At 49.7% G+C, this 16,173-nt stretch overlaps 2 long non-coding RNA genes across 2 annotated transcripts; both read right to left on the reverse strand.

The window, feature by feature from the left end:
* Positions 1 to 8,072: 8,072 nt before the first annotated feature.
* LOC118158161 lies at positions 8,073 to 10,407 on the reverse strand. Its single transcript, XR_004746808.1, has 3 exons — positions 10,222 to 10,407; positions 9,356 to 9,569; positions 8,073 to 8,299 (listed from the first exon to the last, which is right to left on the reverse strand). It is a non-coding gene; the product is annotated as an uncharacterized LOC118158161 (long non-coding RNA).
* Positions 10,408 to 12,538: 2,131 nt separating this feature from the next.
* On the reverse strand, positions 12,539 to 15,939 carry LOC118158160. Its single transcript, XR_004746807.1, has 2 exons — positions 15,741 to 15,939; positions 12,539 to 13,529 (listed from the first exon to the last, which is right to left on the reverse strand). It is a non-coding gene; the product is annotated as an uncharacterized LOC118158160 (long non-coding RNA).
* Between the last annotated feature and the right edge of the window lie 234 nt (positions 15,940 to 16,173).

A 16,173-nucleotide genomic window follows, 5' to 3' on the forward strand; every position in this document is an offset into this window, starting at 1 on the left:
ATGTGGTATAAACGCTCCTTCACGCTGCTGCTTGGTTCCTGGCTGGGGTCTTGGGGAGGCTGAATTCATTCACAGGACGGTTTCTGAGTCAGAGACAATTAACTATAGGCAGAATTATAATTGCAGTGGAAAAGCACGATGGAATAACATCCAAAAGGAAAGTCTCCAGGAGAATGCCCATAACGGATGGGTTGGATTTAATTTTTTTTCTTTTACCGAGCACAAAATGGCTGCCTAAACTGCAGAGACATAAAACAAAGAGCAGGCGAAGGGCTGGGATACCATCACCACACATTAACACGGCTTGTGGCTTAGCCCAGGAGAAAATCCACCTGAAGAATCCTTAAAATTAAATAAAGGCTTCTTGATCTGACCTCAGTGTTTGCAAACAGGGGTCTGTAAGTGGGAGACGACCTGTGCAGGAATTTCTGTGACTGCCACCCCAGAAGAGCCACGATAAACCCTGATCATCTGTAGACTAAACATTTGTCATCATCTGACCACAACCTGTTCTTAGCGATACTTTCAATAAATTGGAATCAAATTTAACTCAGAGTTTGGCTTTGTTGTTGTCATAAAAATTAAGTGATAGTTATCGGTGACTTGCGATGCCAAATTCCCAGCTCTCTACACGAGCAGCATTGGTCCCACGAGCTCAGCAGCACTTTCATTGACATAACGCACAAAGCTCCGTCACTGCCCAATTACATATGCACGTATGTACATGTGCTCGTGTTTCACAGGGATGACTACAGACTAGGGAAGAGCATACTTCGTGTGTGCCAGGATTGTCATTTCAACTTTTAAATAAAAAGCCCTCCTCTCCTGCAGCTGTAGACTCCAGGTGCTGCTTTCCAAAACTGAGTTATCCCGCTCCGCTCTCTTCCTGCAGCATGAAGTTGAGCTTGTCTAGGGATTATTTTGTGTGTGTGATTTCAAGCTGAGCCCCTACAGCCGTAGCCTGTTGTCGCAGACCCTGTGGCCGTGGCCACACACATATCCTTGCCCCGCTGCCTCCTGACCCCAGCCCTGCCACCCGCAGCAGGCTCAGCTCCTGGCCAGCAGCTCCCAGCCCCAGCCCGGATCTGGCCCCGCTGCCCGGTCCTGTGCCTGGGAACTGAGGCTTCAAAGCACGGCAGAAAAGTGGCTGTAAGTGACAGGGCCTGGTCTGCAAAGGAAATTCCTTCCCGTGCAGTCTTTAGTCAGATGATGCCCCAGTAATGAAGAGGGTTTTTGTTTGTTTGTTTATCCTCTATATTTATCATATGACTTTAAATTATTTTTTCTTCATTTTTAAGGCTGTGCAGGCTCTGATGAAGGGCTTTGCAGAGCAGGGCAGCCATGCTGGCAGCCTGCTCGCCTTTGGGGCTCAATTTCAGCGAGGTCCATCCCCACCTGCTCCTTTGCCCCATTTTGTGCCCGGTTCTGACAGAAGCACAACAAGCGCCCGGGCAGGCTCCCGCATCTCTTGCCGGCACCATCCCGGCACGTCGGGCTCATGGCTCTGAAGGCAGCTCCACAGCCCCGCACGACCACGCAGCCCACATGCAGAGGTTGCTGTTTCCAAACCCGCAGCCTCCACGTGCTGGTGTCAGCAAGTATTTATTGCCAGAAGCCAAAAATAAAAGCCACGTAAGGGAAGCAGCAAGGTCAGGGCCACACAGGGCGCTGCATGAAGCCGCTGCCGTGCCGCAAGGAAAAGCAAGGAGCGTGGTGAGGTGTGGCACCACTCCGTCCAAATGGAGAGGCGGCTCAGCCCCCCGGCAGTGCCACCACGTCCTGCTGCTGGAGGGGACGACCCGAAATGCCAGGCTGTGCTGGAGGTCGCTAATCCGCTGTGGGCCTGCTTCCAGCAGGAGAGATCTGGGTGCTGGTGGGCAAGGGCTGGGGGCTGCACTTGGCTCCTGCAGCACAGGCAGAGCACCACTCTTAAAAAATAAAGCAAATATCAGCGTCTTGTTTTGCAGAAAGGTTCCTCACACGTTGTCCTCTTTCATCTCACACGTATCCATGTGATCTGGGTGATCTGCAGTGCTGGGGAACACGCAGGGCCCCAGGACAGGTCGTTCAGCGGGATTCCTGCAGCAGAAGCAGCCATTCCAGCTGGGATCGCCAGGGCAGGCACACACAGGATTTGCCTGATGGCAGCCTCCATGCCAACAGGGGCTGAATCCCAGGCCTGCGCCTTTATCATGAGGAGCATCCACTTTATGCTTTAGCCACTGGCTCTGATTCCATTTTAAATGTTCTTTTCTTCCAGCCTGAAAACCATTATTATTATAATTTCTCGGGTGTCAGTTTTTGATTGATTGTTTTCTCTTTTTGGTTTTTGGATTTTCTTCCCTCTCACATTGGTTCTATTTTACCTCTACAAACGAGACAGTGCATCGAGGAGCTCAGCGAAGCAGCACAGAGCCCCGCCATGCTCCCCGTGCATTTCTGCTCCTTCTCGATGAGAGAAACCCCGGGGCTGATCCGAGCCCCCTTAAGCTATTTGGGTCACACTGTAGGTTTCAGAGGGGTTTCACCTTCCCGTGCTGTTGTCCTTCCATCTTATCTCACGCCACAAGTTCAAACGAGGGGGAATCCTGCTGCCATCATCGCTCTTCCCCCACAGCTATCAGCATCGCTTTCTCCCTGGGGGAGCTCTGGGCAGGATGGGGACGCACTGCTCGTGCCCCATGACAGAGGAGCAGAGACCCCGCTGTAACAAAGACCCAGATGTGCAAGTCTGGATCCCAGAGCTGCTTTGAGGCATCCGCATGTGCTGCTGGGGCCCAGCCGTGTTATCCCTCCTGCAGGCAGGCACCTCGCAGCGCCAGCACCTCTGGGAAAGCTCCTGCCCTGCTCTGGCACCGGGATCCTCTGAGGCTCCAGGCACTGTTCCTGCCCTGTGCGGTGATCCAGGGGTCTTTGAATACAGCAGCTAGTCTTTGAGCCATATTTTTGACCTTCCATTCATTTACACCTTGGTTTAGACCTCTGCAGATGCAAACCAGAATATTCATCGCCCAGGGAAGCCTTAAGAAGGCACAAAGCCCTTCAACTTTGAAAAGACAGCAGCCCATAAACTCAAAGTATTACTGTCAAATGGTTGTTAGAGTAAACCTTTTGGCATCATGACAGTATCTTCTTTTAATAGAAAAGTACTTCTTAAGCAATTTAGTTAATTTGATTTGTAAAAAAAAAAAAAAAAAAAAAAAGAGAAATTTGGAGAGAGTAAAACCTCAGGAAAAGAACAGCAGGGAAGGCAGCTCTGTGATTACCTCCCCCTGCACACACACAAATTATGGCTGGGATAAATTAACCTTAAAGTTACTGCCACTTCTCCGTGGAGCACCTGAGAAAGCAGAGTGTGAAGCGCTACAAGCCAGGGAAATGAGAGGATGTGCGAACTGAGAGCAGCACCGTGGTTTGGGAGCTCCCTCCTGGTACTGATCTCGCTGATGTTTGGGTTAATTTACTGACTAAATGTGGTTGTGCTGGGTGGAAGACCCTGCGGACCCGTTCCCCTCCCACCACCACTTCCCCACCCCAGGAGGTGCTGCTCAGGACGTCCCCCGAAGGTGCTCTCTGACAGGCAACTGCAGAGGAGTCTGAAGCTGCCAGCTCTGATAAATGGACGTTGAATTATCCCTGCCCTTCTTTCCACTTTCACTCAGGGTTCTGCTCACTGGGTCCTGGTCACTGTGACCTTGCAAGTTCCCATGCCCCAGGCAAGCCACCAGGAGAAGCACCACCTGAGTCAGACCTCACGTTGGTTCAGATCATCGCCCTGGTTCCTCCTCAGTTCTATTTGTACCCATCAGTCAGAGCTTCCTGAGGAAATTCAACCTTAAAATGATTTTTCCATTACCCTTCCCCATAGGAAGCCACCTGGGAGAATGATAAAGCAGTCACCTTGAAAACAGCTCGGACAGGAGCTGAACAGAGGTCAGGCACCTGCCCAAAGGTGGCATCCAGCTGCAGTGACAGCCGAGGGGACAGCAGCCAGGGAGCGAATCTTGTGAGAAGAAACTTCTGGAAAGCCCAGCTGCAGAGCAGGCTGGGGCTGCGAGCAGGTCGCCCACGTCCCCTGGAGCTCAGGTGGTGCCCGGCAAGGAGAGGAGGTGTCCACAGAGCTGTCACTGAGGCAGAAAGCAGGGACATAAGTCAATAATTGGGTAATCAGCAGCCTCTTACTTTTCTAATGAACCCATAGGACAGGGATTTCCCCCGGCGCCCTCCCTCTCTTTTCCTGGAGCTCATCTTTCACTTTGTCGTGCAATTCCCTGCTGGCCAGCCGCAGCCTGCCATGCTCCCTTCCCATTACACACTCGGCTGAGCCGAGGACGAAAGGGCCCCGGATTCCGGCGAGAAGGTAATTAATTGACTTTCCACTCTCGTTGCTATGCGGCAAAGGTGGAAGCCGCAGCAGCTACAGTTCATCTCTAATCCTGGAGGATTAGTCGTGAGCGGCAGCGTTACGGAGCCGATCGGCTGGACGCAGCGAGGGACCAGGAGCCCTGGGTGGCACCGGCCACGCGTGGGTACCTGCAGAGCTCCTTCTGGGTGCCCTTTCTGCCTTAAACCCCCAAGGTGGGCAGAGATCACGGCCCCTGAGCCATCCCTCGGCGTGCTCCAGGCAGAAGCAACAGCACCATCCAAAGCTGTATGCAAAATCCCTGGTGGCTCTCCCCATCCCCAGCGAGCACCTTCCCTTGTGCGAGCACAGCGCTGCACCTCCCAGGGCACCCAAACCAGCTCCCTGGTGCCATGGAATAGGGAATCCCACCAGAATTCCTTCAACGGTCATTCTTCAGCTTAAAACATTAAAAATAATTCTCTGTAGCAGAGACAGGAGGGCTCGCATGTGGAAAACCGTTCGTATGTTGGAAATGTGTGTGAATTTCCACTCTAAACACAGTGAAAACAAGTTGCACTCTCTTCAGCAGCAGTGATGAGTAGCTGTGCAAAAATAGACCAGTTCTGGTACGGGAAGAGCCATTAACACAGGAATGCGTTCCTGCTAAGCTTTATAAAGCGTGTAGAAAACCTGAGTAAGAGAGCAACTGTTTCATTAATCATGCAAGAGAACTTATTCTTCCAAAGCTATGCATTTCTCTGATGATTTACAACTCCACTTTGTCAAACACCTTTGAAGCCCTATTTTAACAGTGTTCGGCTCACCTGCAGCACCCAGTCCCCCCCATCCGCTGTGCAGCTGGTGCTGCCTCCGTCCCCATTGCCGTTACATCTGCTTGAGCATATTTGTGGTCGAGATCTAAGGAGACCTGATAAGGAAGGGTTACCTAGGAGGGGAGGTGCCAGCAGACCCAGGGGTCTCCCAGCTGTGCAGGGAGAGGACAGAGGACATGCTCATTGGGAGAGGTGAGCCTCAGAATCCAAGGTGCTATTTGGGCACGTCCATCCACAATGGGGCTTCTCCACACGCTGGGATTTGGGGAATTCACTGGGGCTCCCCTGAGCAATCAACGGCTGCCCCCTGATTTCTCACTTCCCTGCAGCGCGATGCCTCCAGCCCCGCCAGGACCTGACGTGCTATTTGCCTGAGAAGGTCAGCAGCAGAGCAAATATTTGTCTTTCCTGTGTCTCATTCAGGGCTTTAAAAGAATTAAAGTTGTATTTTATGATCAAATCTGTATCTCTCTCTTCTTCAGTTCCTTTTACTGTCAGGCAGTCTCCTTTTATTTTCAATGAGCAACAAGGCAGTGTGAGAACACACAAACACAAAATGTGCCAGGTTCCAAATCTGCATCCTACCGATAGCACCAAAAGGCATCATTTTAACCTAATATTTCTGGACATCAGTATCATCCTACATACAGTTGACATGGACTGAAATATAATGTTTGGGAAGATGCTGCCGCTGCCCCATGGAGCAGGAGGCAGCCAAGATGACAGCAGTCTTACCAACGCGGGGCGCAGGGTGTCCGAGCAGATCAAGAAGTCACTGGCCCTGGGGTGAAATTTGCCACCATAAGCCAGGGGAGATCCCCATCTGCTTGCAAAGTCAGGGGCAGCTCCAAATCTACACCGCCTGTAAAAGCACGAGGCTCGAGCCTGGGAGGCTCACCCCACTTCAGCCACGCACAGACCTGAGCACTAGCAGCACACATGCAGAGCTGTGAAAACACCTCGGCTGCTGCTGTGCCCCAACAGCACCAGGAGGAAAAGCACACTGCTAAAGGTGTCCGCTGACCGCACACGGCCAGGTCAAGGCAGTTCATCTTCACATTTCTGAAATCCCTACAGAGCCTTAGAAGCAACATCCTTCGCTATTTGAGCATCATGAATGACCTTATTCATCCCGATGTGCTGTTTACCCTGAAACCTACTGAAGGTGACTTGCCAGCAGCTGTTTTTTGTGATCCTCACAAACCACGTGGCTGCACAGTCAGTGCTACAGCAGTGGAGAAGTGTGCAGGCAGTAACAGCATCCCATGGAGCTATTTTCAGATGTTCCCAGCCACCCTCTACATCACCATGGATGAGGGATTTCTGCTTGCATCATCACCAACATTAAATATATTTACCTGCATAATAGCCGTGCTTCCCTCTCTCCTCCCCACAGTTTGCTATCAGGAATGGCAATACAGCTCCGGGATGCACTCCAGAGATACTGAAAAAAAAAATCAAAGCTAAGATGTTTTCCTGTTTGAACATTTAACACCTCACACAGATTTCAGCAGCTTGGAATTTACAGCCCACTGCAGCCCGAGGCCAAGAGGCATTTCTGAATGGGCACACACCTGCTGCAGGGCACCAAGCTTGGGGGAAGCATGCTTAATGCCCGAGCCGTAACAAAATGAGTTGTTCTCTAACATGTGGAGTTGACAAAATGCCTGGGTATGCCCCATATCTACATAAAACTGCTATATGTACAAATACAGTGGCTGTAGTAGACTCCTTTTTATTTTATTTTATTTTATTTTTTCCCCAGGGTGTGAGCTGGTCTATTATGCCCCTAAATTCTCCCTGGGGCACTTCTCTGTTCACTACTGGGCAGACAGTGGAGTTGCAGCCATTCAATATTCACCCCTCTGTGCCCCAGCGGCCCCCTTGCTCAGAGGTTCACCCTGCTCTTTTGGGGCCAGTAATGCCGAGCACCAAGCCCCGACTCACGCCGCTCAGCAACGCCGAGCAGGTTCGGACTTGGAGGCCGGAGCATTTTGCCATGCTGCCGATACGCCGTGCAGGTGTTGTAGGGACGGAGCGCCAGACGCGCGGTGTACACAGAGCAGGGGGCTGCGATGATGTAGATAGCAGGCCCGAAGCAGCAGGAGCCATCGGGGACTCGTTCCTCACCTTATCTCCCTCACCCAGCGGCCGCCGTCGGCTCGGCTGTTCCCCGACGGCAGGTCCCGGGAGGACGCGGCCGCCAGCGCCGCCGCCCGATAAGGGACCACGTCCGCGTGTCGCGCGTCTTCCCCTACACACATCGCACAGCCACAGCGGGCGTCCTGCCTTTCTTAGAGCGACGGAGACGCAGAAGAAAGCAGATGCAAACTAATTCTAATTAAAATGCATGGGTTGGCTCCCGGTGTCACGGCGTTCGCAGCGGAGACCAGCCGAGGCCGCCTGATATTTGCATGCTACAGTGTAAAGTGCAAGATTGTGCTGAATGCCACGGGGACATCTGGGGGAAACAACATGATAGGTACCCCAGGAAAAAAAACAAAAGGGGTCTGCACAGAAAATTCAGCATATTTTGTTCCCTGTCCCCACATTATAACACCAGGGATGGGACTTGGCATGCGTGTTTTGAGGTGCTCCATGTGGAGCAGTCCATCCCCGAGAGCAGCAGCGTTCCTGCCCTGCCTGCAACACGCACCTGCTCCGAGCTGCAGTCTCTGGTTTCCTCCTGCAACTGTGTTATGCTGTAAGTACAAAAAGAAAAGCTTTTTAAGGTATTATCCCTGCAGATCCTTATGGCCAGAGATCTCCATCACCACTGACTGAGAGAATAGGATGGTCAAGTATGCGTAGCTATGGATGTACAAACCCAGCCTATGCACATACGGGCATGGAAATGTTCATCTGCTTACCCAGGGATGTTTACTTGCCTAAGGTCATTAGGAGTAAGTTTAAAATATCCCCTGCTATGGGGGATCTGGCAAAGAAGGTCATGCAATGGCCAGCATCTGACTCACAGGCATGGAGCCGGGGTGGAAGCACAGAGGTACTGGGAAGCTGAAGGTGCAGGTCCCAGACGCGAGCTGATGGCGGGGGAAATGCACGCTGTGCACCACTGGGACATGGTCTGCCTTCCAGGAATCTCCTCTGCATTGGGAACAGACTAAAAGCAAGCTCTGGGCATCAAGTTAAAAACAGGAAAAGCTCTGGACAAATCAGACATGCCTAGGAATTTGATCTGTAAACGAGAAAAGTCTGGATTATCATTTTTATTTTTATTTTTATTTTTTTAAAAAGGCCATATAAAGCTCCATTTTTCCTATGTCTCAGCATGTCTATTGAAAAAATAGGAACAGTAAACCTTATTTTATTCACAGATTTTGGGGAAGGATCATTTTAAATATATATTTTTTATTTTTTTGTTAAGTCACCGTGCTTTCAGCATTTCTTTCCATGCACCCAAATCTAATCCCATGGCAAGAGGTGGGAGAATTGCTATGGCTTTACGTGGGAGCTGCATCAGGCCCATCAGGAATTTCAAACCTTGGGGTTTTTGTGTGTGTTTGTTTGTTTGTTTCTCCTGCATTTCAGGATTCTGTGTTTAAGAATTGGTTATTTTCCAGCCGGCTAATGTTTTCAATTACACGAAGCCCAATTCAATATCTCTACCTGATTGGGAGACAGCAGAAGCTGGCTTTTTGTGTTCTGTGACCTAGAGCTGACTCCATTTGCTGCCTATCTGACTAACTAGTGAAGCAGAAAACGCACACAATACAGCACAATTAATGACAGTCTGAAAAACACACCAGATCCCAGCGGAGAGGAAGAAATTAGGCTCTTGCACAGTGAAGGAGTTTGTTGATGATGTTTTTCTATTTATAACGTTTTAAAGGGCAGGGGGGTGAGCTAGGCTTAGCGGAAAACCCTTTTTTTTCCTTCTAAAATTGGCTTAATTTTTTTAAATCGAAGATGATGATAGTAAAACTCACACCAGCTGTGTGGCACTGGAGAGCGCCAAGAGAGGGGAAAGGGTTTCTGTGGCCGTAAACAATCGATCTCTCTTAGCAAATAAGGCAAAATATTCAAATCTACATAAAGAAAGAAAATTTAAAAAGAATCTTCAAGTGACTTACCTTGCTATTACAACATACTACCATTAAACAGGAATTTATTGCAAAGACAGGGTAGCTTGGCCTCTTTTTTTTTTCTGTCTCCCTACCTGAAGAGACGAGAGGTGTTGGAGGCAGCAGCACCGACGCTACGCTGGTGATCTCTGTTCTCAAAAAGGCCACTGACGAGATGTTTTTTCCCTGCCGGGTCTTAACTTGAGCTGGAAATTGTCTTGCATACCAGGCTCCTTCACAGGCAGCACAGCAGACCCAGCACCGGCAGCACAAGCTGTGTCCCTGTGACGAGGATAAGGTGAGCAGGACCTGAGTTATCCAAACGAGTGGTAGCAAGGGGAAAGATGTGTGGAGGTATCTCAGTGCTTCACATCTGTAAATCAGGATTTTGGTGCTGATGGCCCTATTGTCACTACCCTTCTATTCCAGGCTACTTCATACATTTTTTTTGTTGTTTTATTTTTACAAAGGGCAAATCCCACCCCCGGGGATGCCAACAGGACACAGTCAGTCCTTACCAACCCTTTTTAAAGGCAGGCTGCCACATGTAGAGAGTCAGTCCAGAGGTCCCCTTCATTTTCTGCCAGAAAGCCACCACCCGCCCTCCTCTCCCTCCTGCACGTGGCCCCTCAGTGCAGCTCACGCCGAGCATCTCCCAGCAAAGCCAAAATACAGCCTTCCATCCTACAAGCCTCTTGTCCCCACGTCCTCCTTCCCTCTGTGTGTGGAGAGGTTAAAGCTCAGAGAATAAACAGCGACGCTTTCCTTTCTTTTCGCTGTCAGCCACAAGCTTCACGCACTGCACAGAGGCAGGCACTGCGCCGAACACAGAAGTATTTGTTTCCCCACAGCCTGCTTGTCACAGCCAAGAGAAAAAACAAAACAGATTTGTCCACCACTAACAAATCTACCTGCAGGACGACTCAGTAGGACACAGCAGCAGCATCCCCACGGTACTTACACAGAACGGGGCTTCTTTAATGCAGTCTACTCCAAACCCACAGGATTTTAAATTGAATTCAGCAACTTAGGTTCAAAATCCAAGCTCTCTTGGCTCTAACTGCAGACTTGAGGGACTGAATCACTGAAAATATCGTGTCTCAGACCGGTTGTGAACCAGGGAAACAGGAGCACCTGTATGACCACACGTGGCTCAAGAGGAACTTCTCAGCACTTAGGAATTCAAAGGAAAATCAATGCAGAGGGGGAAAAAAGCATGCCATCGCCTGGTTTTGTGCATGATATTAACATAGCCCTGCTTGTGTGCTTGAATAGCTTTTGAAAAATAAATAGTCTCCAGCTTAATAACATTCACTTTAACACAAATAGGTTTTGCTCATCCTTTCTGGGGAGCAGAGGGCAAGCACTCAGCACAGGGCCAGGGCTGCGATGAGCAGGAGCATGCCTTTTATCCTCCTGGATTTTGACAATTGCATACCTTGGCACTGAATTTCTAATTCTCTCCTCTTTACAAGAACCCTGGAAGTTGTTAATATAGTATTACATTATGCATTTAAATGAAAAAAAAAGAAAGAAAGAAAGAAAGAAAGGGTTTCAGAAATTCCAGTTCCCCCTCAGATCATGACTGCTTTTCTGCTCTTTCCCCCTGTTTACTAGAGAGACTTCTCACTGGATCCAAGTGGCAATAAAAGGCCTTGAGAGAGCTTGCAAATGGATTCTAAATTGATGCATAAAAGCTTCTTTCCCCCCTCCCTAAATGGGAGAGGCTAATGAGTTTTAATTCCTTGGAAGGTTAGCTACTTTGGTAGAAAAAGGATTTTCCATTAATAGCAAGTCATCTGGTTCGCAGACTGGTTTCCTCTATCCATGCATGTCCTGACCAAAAAGCATTTGATTAAGACTGCATTTAATCATTCAAGAAATTATGTGGAGTACTGCAGGAGCAGGTTTTACTTCACAAACGTGCAAAAGCAAGGACAGGGAAAATACAATAAGCATGTTAGCCAGAAGCCAAAATTTGGGCGCATAGGCTGGCACTCTGATACACAAGCAATCTTCATATGCTTGGAGCAGGATGCTAAAAACCAACAAAAGCAGCTTCAGAGCCACAAAAAGAACAGCTCGGCTCCCACACTGAAGGCAAGAATAATTATGTTTTCAGCAGATAACAGGGATAGCCACAAAGAGTGCTGCAAAGGAGCACCGAAATACATTTTGGCCAAACGTGGCCCATGTAAAGATGGCCCATGCAAAGCAAAGCCCTGCCGCTGTCTTTCTCTCTCCATTTCATTCTGTAGGGCATTCACCCCCATGCAGGGACCCCCCCTGCATCCCACGGATGCTGCAGCTCACTGCTGGCCAGAGCAGGACGCTCACAAGAAGATCTGCAAAAGGCAACGTCAGGAATTGGTGAGCCGTGGAGAAGCAACGCAGTGCAGCCCCAGCACTCAGCACCGCTCAGCATCTCTCGTGATGCCCTGTGCACGGGGACAAGGCAGCGTGTTGGGTGCCAGCCACGTACCCACGTAGCCACGGAGCAAGCCAGGGAGCTGCAGGAGAGAAAACCAAAAAGAGAAACCTCAGGAGTGAGATTTATTGCTTGGTTAATAATATCCTTCCCTTCGCAGTGACCCCAGCAAAGAAAGAAAGGGCTGAGTGGCTTTATCTTTATTCAGTGCCGTGGTCCTTCTGGGACACTTGACCATGATTGCATCATTTTTGGTGTCAGACTCGATAACGCACCAATTGTGTCTCCACATTTTTCCACGGCAGAGAACTCCCCCAGCAGCCGGGATGGTTAATGGGAACTGACGGGCTCCCGCGTCCGCCCGCGTGGCTCTCTTTGGCTTCCTGCTGTAGCACATTAACACAACAAATTAACATTGTAATTGCCTTTTAACTATTTATTGCTGTGGAAAAGGGGAAAGGAAAAAATAACAAAGAGGCCGACCACAGGCAAGGACCCAGGAGAGAGCTTAGGCAAGCAGGTCGCAGTCTGCACCTCCGTTTATTTCTATTTATAGCCAGCCATTAAACTGTGCTAATAAACAGCCAACCACAGGGCATGGCAAGTCCCTTGCTCAGGCACAGAAGCAGCAGCGAGTTAAATATATTCAGTGTGCTCAGCTCACAGGACCAGTGTGACTGCTACCGAAATCACAGGGATCTAATAGCAGCCTCAGCGCCTTTCAATTAGGTCCATTCATGCAGCAGCAGCGTCACTGCAAGGGTACGCACGTGTGGCGTACGTATATGTACACCCAGCACGTAAATAGCAGGATAAATAAAACAGGGCGCATTTAAAGAACAATACCCGGTACCGATGACTCAGATTTAATCAATTATTTTGGAAAAGGACAATTCAGAGCAGTTCATAAAGCGATTCATCTGGGAGAGAAGAGCCCTTTTATGCAAACGGTGGCACAACGCATCTGCCATCAATTTCTCCAGGGCAATAGTCTCAAGAAAAGCGTTTATCGTAATTCTCCCTCGCATACAGGTGATTGTGATGCCACTTTCACATATACACAGCAGTTTCTACGGAGGGTTGAATCAAGTCCTCACATAACCTACATGTTTAATCAGATTACCCAATGAAATAATACAGCCTTAAATGGAAAGTCTGCTGTTCCCTCAAGCATTTCTGGAAAAGCTTTCATTGCTTGTTCTTCTGCTTAAAACATACGAGCAGCACTGTCTTCTGCCTCTATTTTTAGATACCTAGACATCCGTAAAGCACCCATCACTGACTTCTAGATGCCAGTACCTTGCACTCCTCATCAGATTACGGCAGCCAGAAGCGTCACGTTCATCGATAAAGTTGCAGGGCAGGCAAAACAACGATCACAGCTTCTTCTCTGATTGTGAGCAGAAGTGCCTGCTGATGATGAGGTTTCTGTAAGGAAGGGAGGGAAATCCCATCAGGATGCCAGGTGGGCCATCCAGAAGCACAGCAGCACGTACCCAGCAGAGGAGTAACTGCGGAGCCTGGGTGAACACCGGGGTCCCCAGCACCTTTCTCACAGCTGAATGACAAGATGCTACTCACAGGCTTGCTTTTGGTCCCTCCTTGCCATGAGACAAACACCAGAACCGAATCTGCCCCACGTGGTGCTCCATTCCTCCCGGCTGGGGATGCTCCAGGCTTGAGTCTTTACAGCAAGAACATCCAGGCAGGGAAAGGCCTTTGATGAGCCCTGAGCAGAAAGCACTGGAGTTAGCAAATCTCCGTGTGGATTTCACAGGTGGAAGGTCGCTGCAGAGCTCTGCCACAGGGAGCGCGTTTTCCAGCTGCAAACCCTGCAAGGGCTGTAACACCTCTGGTTATTGCACCCCACGGCCCCTTCTCTGGGTAGGCACATTGCCTTGCTATTGATTTACAATTTAATCCAATGTCTCCAAAGCAGTTATTTTAGCAACGATCCAATAGGTCACAAAATATGACCAGGAAAATGGCTCGGAGGTGTTAATGGCACTGTGGTCTCTGCAGCGGCGAGGGAGCAGCGCAGTGGTCCAGCACCGTGTTTAAGCCCCCACAAACACCACGTGTTCCAACACGGCATTTTCCCAAGGGCAAAACTGGGGAAAAGTGACACAATCAGGACAGCGCACCGAGCAGCCTGGTTCATGGCTGTGCTCACACCCCAGGCCAGGACCCTGCGGTGAAGCTCCCGTGGTGCTCGGCGCTGCTGCCCGGAGCACCCACCACACCCAGGCTTGGGCACATCTGGAAATGCTGGGAAGGGCCCCAAAATGCAGCGCTCAGGCAACGGTTTCCACCAGACCCGTACAAACCCACATACCTGTATAAGCTGCTACAGAGTAAAACCAACAAACCCCCGGCCAGTTTTCCCCATCCCTGGCCACTAAAAGGCAATCACAGATGAATTCATTTAATTAAAATATCTATTCTGTTAATTTTCTCCTCCTTATGACCACACAGCCCAGGTAAAGCAGGTGGGAAGCATCCCCCTGCACCACCGTGCTCGTACTGTCCCCAGCTTCCAATGCTTCCTCCAGAGGGCAATTGGGTGGAAAGGGGGACATTTTGCAGTCATTAAAATTTCATTTCATTTTTAACCGACAAGCTGCCATCTCAAAAGCTCCCTCGCGAGCAAGGGACATGCAGCCTTGGGGGGAGAAGCAGGGGGGCTGCAGGAGCAGCCGGGATGCTGTTGGAGTGGGGGGGGGGGGGGGGCTGGCCCCTTGCCAGCCTGCTCTGCTGCCTGAAAAATAGCAGAGCTAATAACCTCAATTACAGCCCGGCCTCTCCGGGGGCAGGCGATGATGCCTTTGTTTATCTGAATCCCGATGCGAAAGCAAAGATTGTTTTCTGTCTGCAGGGGCATATGGTGTACAGACACTGGAGAAATAAGCAGCCCGCAGAAGGTCAGCTGTGCTTTCTTCCAAAATTCACCCTAGATGCTAGCAGCCTTAGTATGCCTTCAGTTCTCCTTTGGGCTCCTGTTTTAATTTGGCAGTGAGTTGCCTGGAAGGTGTCTACTGATGTGTCAGCCTCAGCTCCCCCAGCCTCAGCCCTCAGAGCTGGACCCTGACTACATCAGGGAGGGCTCGCGGTGACCCAAGGGTGACCACAAAAATAGGTGCAAGGGCTTTGTCAAGAGGCCTGGAGCTATTCTGTAACAGTACGTGGGGCCTGATTATCAACATACTTATCTTGTGACTATATTAGGTGGACATAGATGCCCAGAAGGAACAGGTAGAAAGACTACAGCCATGACTCTTGAGATATGGCCCAACAGAGCCGCATCTCAATGGATATTCGAGACTTAAGCAATGTTGGACCTCTTGCAATTTTCCTCCTTATTTACACACCTAGAACTACATGGAGATGTGATCAGGAACATTCCAAAAACCATAAGAGAAATCCAGAAGGATCAGGTAGAGAAACCACCTCCTTCACCATCACATAAAGGACCAGAAAATGGAGCATGAAGCATCCACACAGGGATGAGAAAATACAGCATGCGTAGAGGAGAAGTCTGCCTCTATCACCATGAGGAAAGATCAACTACGCAGAGCCTTCATGGAAGAGGACCGTTGCCATAAAATCCTTTGTCATATTTAAGCACTGTTCCTGCTGATAAAAGAGTTGTGCCTCCATTCACGCACGGCTTCCCTCCGCGTGTCACTGGACATGGGGCCCTGCAGGCTCGGCCAGGCGCTGGGATCTGCCAGATGGTCCATACGGATGGTCCTGCACCGCAGCTGGAAGGCGCTGGCTCATTTTTTATTATTATTATTTTTTTTTTAATATAAAAAGCCACGTGAATGGCTATTTCAGTTAGAGGTTCCCCTCAGCAAACCCAAGTGTGCCATCCACAGTGCTGTTGGCAAAATGCCTTCAGTTTGCATGTGTATAAACCACACTGTGGCTGACTTTATGTAACTGAAGTTACATTTTAGCAATTCCCTTACAAAGCAGAGGCCATCAGTCAGCACTGGTGGACATGTCACAAGCCAAGCATACGCCCTACAAGACACAAAGATTTTGTTTACCTGCAGCAGCATAAATCCAAAGAGACATCTCATAATTCCTGTTCCCACTCGGCAGAAGCAGGCAGACACACGACTTCTTCCTGGTAGAAGTCAGTGAAAACATACAATGCAGCCTGGTTTTTGGCAGCCTGCAGCTGGATGGAACGTGTCAGCAGGCTGTGGGAGATGTATTTACAGAGATGGACTAAAACCTGGCACTCCTCGCAGGGAGTGGGTACAGCGAGGTCACGCTGCCCACATGTTTTGTCTGCGGAAAGCCAGCACCTAACAAGCAATACAATGGCTCACGCTGGATGCCGCTGCCTCAGGCGAAGAGTCAAATCTTTTCCTAGCTAAGAGAGCCTTGCAATTTAACCTTTGCCTGATTTCACACATGACCAGCTCTTAAAAAAAAAAAAGATTACAGCAGAACAACTGTGAAAAGAGGAGGAGG

The sequence above is a fragment of the Oxyura jamaicensis genome, assembly GCF_011077185.1.
Source record: "Oxyura jamaicensis isolate SHBP4307 breed ruddy duck chromosome 20 unlocalized genomic scaffold, BPBGC_Ojam_1.0 oxy20_random_OJ106590, whole genome shotgun sequence".
NCBI lineage: Eukaryota > Metazoa > Chordata > Aves > Anseriformes > Anatidae > Oxyura > Oxyura jamaicensis.